At 35.5% G+C, this 8,388-nt stretch overlaps 1 protein-coding gene across 8 annotated transcripts in view; it reads left to right on the top strand.

The window, feature by feature from the left end:
* cep112 (centrosomal protein 112) overlaps nt 1-8,388 on the top strand; it is a 349,442-nt gene that overhangs the window by 328,951 nt on the left and 12,103 nt on the right. The gene's annotated exons all lie outside the window — the stretch shown is intronic.

The raw sequence follows: 8,388 nt of genomic DNA, 5'->3' as shown, positions 1-8,388 counted from the left end.
AGCAACATTATGGATTTAAGGATGGACGACATGACAGGACAGATGCAATTTGCAAAATGTGCCGCGCATCTGTAAAATACGCGGGCAGTACGACTAATCTGAAATCTCACTTGAAGCAGCGCCACGGTGTTGTTGTGAAAGCATCTTCCAGTGTTCCTGCATCCCCGGCTTTCGCACTGCTTCAACCAGCTCCAAAAGTGGTGAGAAAAGCATTGCAAGTTTTTTTTCCGTGCGCAACAGTTCTGCTCGCTCTACGCCAATAACGAATGCTATTGCATTGTTCACCTGCAAAGATATTCAGCCTAGTGTCACGGAGAACGAAGGTTTTAAACACCTCCTCCTGTTAATTTTTATTTAATTATAATAATAATAATATTAATAATAATAATGATAAAAATAATGGGTGTCACGGTGGCACAGTGGGTAGTTTGACCACCTCACAGCAAGAAGATTGCTGGTTTGTTATATTTTTATTAGCCTGTTGTTTACAGTGACAGTGATGTTTCAAAGCAGCATAACACTGCTAGTTCACGACCTTAAGTTTTGAATAATCAGTGGCAAAATATATCTTTGTAAAACTTGTTTTCATAGTTGAAAAGTTAAATCACAATTCTTGTTGTGCAATGCTACGTTTATTTATGTTGAAAGAGTGCAAATATATACATATTTTTTTAATATATATTGCACTTATACATTCTGTTTATCTTGAAAATACTTAAATAATATGTGCTATATGTTCTAAAATGGCCCTCTACTGTAAACTGACACTCTGGCTCTGAGAGAAGAGCCAGTTTGTAAAAAAAGTCTTGGTTTTGCTTGGTTTATAAATAATCAAACTCATTCAATGGCACAGCATCCTCTTTCACATCATCTCATAAACTTGATCTAATTAGTTAGTGCTGAAATATCGCATCGTATCGTGATATGGGTGTGAATCGTATCGTGTTGCATCGCAATATGTCACAAATGTATCGCTAATATATCGGATCGTATTCTTTGTATCGAGATGCGTATCGGATCGGCATTATAGCTTAGATGCCCAACCCTAGTAAATTGACTTTCCCATAATTCCCTGCATGGCACGTCACTTTTTATACTTTTTGTTGACATTATGGATCTTTTTATTTGTTTCTCTATCAGTTATGTACATTAGAGATTTATGTTACATCTAATGTTGATAAACAATGCTTATTTTATGACTTTAATTTATGCGTTTGACCATACTGGTATTTAGAAGCTGTGTGAATGACACTGAGCGCTTTCTTTACACTGATACTATTTTCTGCTTGTGGGAAAGGTTGTTTGTAATGAGCATTGGTTGTAACTTTCCAATTACCACCTGCATATGGCTGTGTAAACGTGTCTATCTTTGTAACAAAAGATGTATAGATGTTTGTAATTCAAAATACAGCCATATTACCTCTATAAATTAATGAAGTACGGTAGTTTACTGTAAAAATGAGAAAATACTTTTACGGTTTGTGCCGTATTTTTAACTGTGAAATACTGGCAATCACCGCTGCCGTTTTTTTTTTTTACCGTAAATTTTTCGATTTTTTGTTTTGTTTTTTTTACCGTGAAGCTAATAATGTTGACCAACAGTTTTTATGTCACTTTTTATTTTATTCCAGCTAAACAAAAAGAAATAACACCTTTTCCCAAAGAAAAATATAATAGGAAATACTGGGGGGAAATTCTGTGCTTAAACCTCACTTGGGAACTTTTTGATAAAGAATTCAAATTTAATAGGAGGGATAATAATTAATATATATTCTTCAACTGTATAAATAAAGGATTATGTGCATTATAACATCAATATTTTCGATTTATATTTACAATGTCACCAGTACGATGAACATTGTGCACTCATAGCTGACTGATATTTTGTTGAATAGCAGCTACAGTGTTAGTAAAAACTTGCAGAGAGTATGACATTTCATACAGGAAAATTTAGGATCAGGATGTGAACCAGTTGTGACCGGTTTTGGTGGTTGAGGATGAGGCATAGACTACAATTTAGAGTGCAGTGGGTAAGTTAAAAAATTCTTTAAAAAAGAATGAATATTGTGGATGACTCCCATGAATTTAATCTCCACAATGACTAAAATCCCTTATTAATAAAGTCATCTGGAATGGCAAAGAAAGCGTTCTCGCAGGACTCCCAGAGTTCATCCAGATTCTTTGGATTCATCTTCAATGCTTTCTACTTTATCTTGCCCCAGACATGCTCAATAATGTTCATGTCTGGGGACAGTCCTGGCCAATCCTGGTGCACTTTAACCTTCTTTGCTTTCAGGAACTTTGATGTGGAGGCTGAAGTTTGACTAAGAGCACTATACTGTTGAAGAATCTTCCCTCTTCTGTGGCTTGTAATGTAATGGACAGCACAAATGTCATTATATTTCAGGCTGTTGATGTGGCCATCCACTCTGCAGATCTCTCGCACGCCCCCATACTGAATGTAAACCCAAACCATGATTTTTCCTTGACCAAACTTGACTGATTACTGTGAAAACCATGGGTCCATGTGGGTTCCAGGTCTTCTGCTGTATTTGTGATGATTAAGATACAGTTTAACAAGGGATTCCTATGAAAAATCAACCTTCTGTCACTTCCAAATGATCAACTAGAAGTTATTTGTCAGGTAGTGTATATGGCACATTGCATAGAACACAGGTAGAATAAATAGGGAAACAAAAGAAGAGGGTAATAAGAGAGGGCATTGAACTGATAATGGATAACAAGAAGGACAGATGTTTAACAGGAAGCAAATGGCACACAAAAACAAACATAAAGGGCTGTATTCTGACACCAAACCTGACAATACACAATCAACCAGCCAATGAAAACTCATAAATCAGCTGATTAAAAAGAGAGGTTAAAAGCACATGTGTGTACAGAAACTTACAGACAAAACATGGAACATAAAAATATTATTTATATATAATATATGTATTTATTATTTTATTTTTTATCATTTTAGTTTTTTGTAAACTATTTATTTATTTATTTAGATGTTTTGTTTATTTATTTATTTTTTATTTCATTCATTAATTTTATTTATTTAGTGTTTATTGGTTATTTTTCAAATTTATTTGTCATTTTATTAATTTATTTAATTAATTTATGTATTTAGTTTATTTGTGTATTTGTTTATTTATTTATTTATTTTTTTATTTAATTAATTAATTAATTTATTCATTTAATAATTTATTTATTTATTTATTTATTTATTTTGTTCAGTTGTTTATTTATTTAGTTAGTTAGTTATTTTGTTCAGTTGTTTATTTATTTTATTTATTTATTTATTATATTTTTATTAATTTAATTAATTAAGTTTTTAAATTATTTATTTATTTATTTATTTTGTTCATTCGTTTATTTATTTATTTATTTAGTTAGTTATTTTGTTCAGTTGTTTATTTATTTTATTTATTTATTTATTTGTTTATTTATTTATTGATTTTTTATGTATTTACTTATTTTGTTTATTAGATTTTTTTATTTTATGAGTTTATTTATTTATTTTTAATTTTTTTATGTCTAGACACAGACAAAGGGCCAAAACCAAACCACAGACACCAAGCTCCACAGACAAGACACTGGCAAAGCTGCATGCTTACACAAGGAAAAGATAACACACGATTGTCAGGTTTAATCACCACATAAAAAGCATGACCAACCAGAATTGCAGATGGCAACTGCTTACCAAATATATTTATATATCAATTTCAACCACTTAAAATAGTCAAACACGCATTCGATTGGATGGGTTAAGCTTATGTCGATTAATGTGTTGAACGAAAAAGTAGTTAAACTCTGCCTACTGACCTAACATGTGATTATGGCGCAAACAATACACAAAAACAAGGTATTTATACTATCTAGAAACTTCCTGGCAGGTGTGTTGAAGCAAGTTGGAGCTAAACTCAGAAGGACACCGGCCCTCCAGTACCGGGTTTAGCACCCCTGGTTTAGTCAATAGCACATCACAGAGATGCATCTTAATGCCTGGTGGAAACAGGTCCAATGCATTTGTTTATGTAAGTCTAAAGAAGTCTTCATTTGTAATTTATCAACATTATTAAAACACAATTGAACAGAGTTCAGTTATATACTAAAGATAAAAAAGAATGAAAAAGAAGCCTTGCATTCATGGTATTTCCCTTCAGAAATGCTAGGCTGTATAATCACTGCAAACTTACATACTGTAGGACAAGCAGATCAGAGGATGGTTGGATGTATGGATGTGTGAAGCAAAACCAAAAAGAAACCTCATGTCACTCCAAGTCTCTTTGCTGGATTTCAGTTCCTTCTAATCATATTCAAAACACAAAAGCCAGTGGTTTGCCCTTCTTCACGTTTAATGCTTCATCAAACAGCCCACCCCAGGCTGGCTACAATTAGCTAATTCTGGCCGCACAACCCTCCCTTTTCTCCACATGAAGAGTTCCCGTTGTCCGGATCATAGAACTTCAAATCTTTGTCCCGCAGTGGTGGAACCAACTCCCGAAAGCTATGAGAACAACTAACACCCCAACCACATCTAAACAAAGTCTGAAGACTCAGCTAGTCTAGACCTCACACACTAAAAACATAAATGCTTAAAAAAAATACAAGCTCACTGGAAATGATCAAGTCAGGCTACAGTTCTGTACAACTGCACTTACAGTATGTGTAGATACATTTCATTAGATGTTGCTACAACACAAATTATGATTAATGGCTGATAAATGAAGATGTATTTTTGCCTAATTTGTTATGACCTCAACTTTAATTGCAGTGCATGGTTTGTAATAAGTTTTGACGTTCACATAATCAGCTCTATATAGGAAGAGCTCTGATACAAGTCTTGTGACACACAAGTCACGATACTCAAATAAAGATCAAAGTCTTGTAGAAGCAGCCAAGCATGCTAAAATTATATGCATTTTGTTTTAGCAAATGGGTTTTTGTCGTGTTTTTCATGCCATTTAATAGGGTTAGCATAGGGTTAAGTGTGCCTAGAGTATTTTGCCATGACACTAATGTCAACTAACATAATGAAATGTTGCTGGTGATGCACACACATTCAAATTTACCTGAGAAAACCCTCAGACTTCATTTTTTTCCCACAATTTTCCAACTTTTTTCCACATTTTACTTTATATCCATTATTAAACATGGCACAAGGATTACAATATTATTTTGCAAAAATGTGGATTCAGCGGGTCACTAGCCTTCAAATGTTGTTTATTCTTTTATTCTTATTCTATTCTCTTCTCTTAAAAAATTCCTGTATCAGAGCCGTTTCCATGCTCTAAAATAATAATATTTAAATAATAAGTGAAGTTTCATAAACTAATTTCGAGAGGAGCACGTGATACGACTGGCCGCTCATCTGTAAACAGTAATAATCCAATCAGAGCAATCCTAGTTTACCATAAATGGATCCTTTTTCTCCTACAGCTCTATCTTCGTTTTGGAAGAATCCCCCCTTCCACCTCAACTCCTCCTTTTCCCCCTTTTCTAAAGGGGAAGCTTTCGAGACCCTCCTGATCTCGGATCTCCTGATATGCTTATCGACCGGGCGGGAGCCCTGGGCTCAAATATCTCCAAACTCAGGGTTCTCTCCCGGGACAGCATGCCAAACCTGCTTTAAATGCCAAGCAAATCTAAGTGGGAAATATCTAAAGATGCCGTTGACTTGAAATTTTTACCAGATGTCAGTAAAACTAAAGTAATCCATACAAACAAAGAGATTTTATTTAGGGATTAAGTTGTGTGAAATAAAATGAAATGACACAGGGAGAATGTGTTGAAGACATGAAGAAAGGCAGGTGTGAAAAGGCATGGAAAGCCCAGACAGCAGCGGAAATATCTCAGTAGTTAAAAAGCAAGCCTGCCCCTTGTCAGAGTAAAATAATATTAGCTGCTTCACACCAACACCTACATTATCAGATGATGAAGGTGAAACCGGGGACATTTCAACAAGATAGTGATCCTAAACAGAGCCAAGAAAACTTTATTTCAGAAAAGAAAGCAAAGCTGCTAGAATGGTTCTGCTAATCACCTGATTTGAAGAACTAAAGGTCAGGGTTGATAGACGAGACCCACAGAACCATCAAACAATTTTTTAACTCTATTGAACCATGAGAATAAATCACTTTTGAGCAATGCTTACAACTCCATTCCCCATGCAAGATGCCTCTTGAAGATGTCATTATGTACTGTATGTTGTCAAGTATAAAATTAATTTCAGTAGTTCAGTACCTTCTCCTTGTGTCATTCCATTGTTATTACGTAGAACTAATATTTTAGTTTGTTTTGTTTTTCAAAAAATCTCTGTCAATTTTATGTCAACAGCACGTTTGGAAATAGATTTACCATGAAAAACCAAGACATGTTCAATGGTTATTTTACACGTTGTACGTTCCTCAACTTTTCAGTTTAATATTCAAACTTCTCTATGTCAAGAAACACTTGGTAATGCAAAATGAAGAAGTTCAGTCCAATTTCTGAGGAATTGAACAAAACTAAAGAGCAAATACACTATATTGCCTCTAGATTAGACATCTGCCTTCACATGCACATGAATTTTAAAACATCAGAATCTTATTTCGAAGAGTTTAATATGAAGGGTTTAATATACTCACTGCAGCTATAACAACTTAACTCTTCTGTGAGGACTTTAGGGTTAGAAGTGTATTTGTGGAAATTTTTGACCATTTTTCTGACAAAAATGTCTAACTCTCATTTGCCACTCTAAATGTGTTCAGTAAAGTTAAGGTCAGGACTCTGTGCCATACCTGTCAACCCTCCCGTTTTTCTAGGGATTCTCCCGCATTTTACTGTTCTATCCCGCTATTATCATGTAAAGGTATTTTCCCGTATTTCTCCCGTATTTTTAGTCTTTCTCTGAACAGCCGAGCCTCCCTATGCGCAACCCATACCGTCGAACCAACCGGGGTCGCCCCTTGCTCTGAAACGTGAGTCTTCTGTGTTTTCGCTTTGTTTAGGAATGAAAACACATGAATAAATATTAAAAACAGCGCAATTCCATTTCCTTTCTATTACAGGTGCCGTCACCCATTCTATACAATCCTCAAAACAGTCATATAATGGTGCATGACTGTCAACTGACGTGCTCCATAGTGATAAACAGATGCTGTTTCCCAAACAGATTCTGTACACGCGATTAGAAGCGGAGAGAAAGTCTGGCATTATACAAACATAATTAATTATACTAACATATAAGGATGTCGATCTTGGTGTTTTTTCCCCCCAAACACAACTAATTTCGTCTTGAATGCTTTCATTTTTACGTCTGTATTTTTAAAGTGACACCTCTTATTCAATGTAATAAAAAAAAATCTTAATAAATGAGAGATTCATTCGTTGCTCTTCAATCAGAATGTGTAAGTTATTGTCACCGACTCGGTCCTGGTCATTCCCCTCGCTGGCCAGCAAAGGCCACCATCTCCGGACTTTTAGCATTACATCATCCATCTACACTGATTGCGCATACACCTGATCTGAATCTTGTTAACGACCCACGTACCTCATATAAGCCGCACTCAAACACTCAGTCAGTGCGAAGTCTTGTTCAGCCCCGGCCAGCATTACTGAGCGTTATATCCAGCCTGATCTCTTGTGTACGACTCCAGTCTGTCTCTTACTTTGCTTTGCCTTCTGCCTGCCCACGACCCACGCCTGATACACAGACTCTGATACTCGCTGCCTGCCTTTGACCCAAGCCTGATACACGGACTCTGATTCACGCCCACTGCTCTCTACTCATGCCTGGTAACTCACTCTGTGTCTGTTCACCGTCATTCTTGAAACCATTACTACTACTGTGGATGTGTGTGTGCACCCAGGTGCATATTGTGTGTTTGAGTGAAGTTGTGATTAATAAATACTGCATAATGGATCCCTCCGTGTCAGTCTCCTCGTTACAGTTATACAGTGGAGAAACGGCTAATGAGATTGATAGCTTGATTCTATTTTATTATAATAGCTATTAATTTTAAAAAGCTGAAGTTTGCTAATGTATTTGCTGCTAATGTATATATTTATTTTTCTTTTGTTAATAATAATAATAAAACATATTACTGACCATTTAACTGTTTATGTACAATGAAACAGCTGTAAGTGAACATATTTAGTAATTTGGGGATTGTTTTGAGGTGGGGGGGGTCACTTATTATGGTGGGCATATCCCTTATTTTCACATCTAAATGTTGACAGGTATGCTCTGTGCGGGCCAGTTCAGTTCCTCCACACCAAACTCACTTATCCATGTCTTTATGAACTTTACTTTAAGCCCTGCTGCACACTCATATTGGGGTACAAAGGGGCCATTCCAAAACTAAGTCCACACAGTTGGGAGCATGAAATTGTCCAAAA

This window comes from Danio rerio, chromosome 3 (genome assembly GCF_049306965.1).
Source record: "Danio rerio strain Tuebingen ecotype United States chromosome 3, GRCz12tu, whole genome shotgun sequence".
Classification (NCBI taxonomy): Eukaryota; Metazoa; Chordata; class Actinopteri; order Cypriniformes; family Danionidae; genus Danio; species Danio rerio.
Note: the sequence above shows the minus strand (reverse complement) of the source record. Positions and strands in the feature narration are given on the sequence as shown.